The 648-nt window shown below is 46.1% G+C and overlaps 1 protein-coding gene and 1 long non-coding RNA gene across 2 annotated transcripts in view; one reads left to right on the plus strand and one right to left on the minus strand.

Annotated features, from left to right (window-relative positions):
- LOC119594064 overlaps positions 1–577 on the minus strand; it is a 4,517-nt gene extending 3,940 nt beyond the window's left edge. The window contains exon 1 of the long non-coding RNA XR_005230587.1: positions 479–577. This is a non-coding gene — a long non-coding RNA (uncharacterized LOC119594064). The remainder of the gene's footprint in view (positions 1–478) is intronic.
- The window catches only part of LOC119594062 (zinc finger matrin-type protein 5-like), a 20,113-nt gene that overhangs the window by 6,194 nt on the left and 13,271 nt on the right, over positions 1–648 (plus strand). The gene's annotated exons all lie outside the window — the stretch shown is intronic.

A 648-nucleotide genomic window follows, 5' to 3' on the forward strand; every position in this document is an offset into this window, starting at 1 on the left:
GAGGTGCTGCAGACTGATTCGGGAAGCCCTCGCGGAGAGGAGCCTGGGAAGCACTGCCACGTATGACAGATTTCGAGTTGCAGACGCATTCCAGAGAATGCCCTGGAATTTCGTGAGGCCCCTTCCAGCTCCACCGGCGACAGGTTGCTTGTGCTGAAAGTCCTCCAAACCGTCACCCGCACATAACTCTGACCTGAGGTACCGGCAAAGTTTGGTTAAACGCAACATCAACAATTATCATTAATATTTATCGCTTGTTATTCGTTCTCGCTTGTTAACTGGAACATTACATCTACCAAAATATCAAGCTTTACATTTACGGAATGAAGCCGCGTAGATCTGTCAGGGGCGATCTAGTACCTTCTCACTTTCTCACCAATGACAAACAGAAATAACTTGCCAACAATTAACCAATCAGATTATCTAGTAATTAGTATTTCGCCGTTCGCATTGTACATCAAATAACACAGAGATCTACTTGCTTGAAGCCGGAGAGAGACGTCAGAAGGTGCGACGAGGCGGCTGCGATTCGACTCTTGACACGTCCGAGTGTCCGGTGTCTGGCGGAAGAATAGCAACGGCGGATACTCGGCCTTTTTTTCCTTCTCTCACATAATAGAAGCTAATTAATTAATTGAAATAGTCTTT

Source organism: Penaeus monodon, chromosome 33 (assembly GCF_015228065.2).
Source record: "Penaeus monodon isolate SGIC_2016 chromosome 33, NSTDA_Pmon_1, whole genome shotgun sequence".
NCBI lineage: Eukaryota > Metazoa > Arthropoda > Malacostraca > Decapoda > Penaeidae > Penaeus > Penaeus monodon.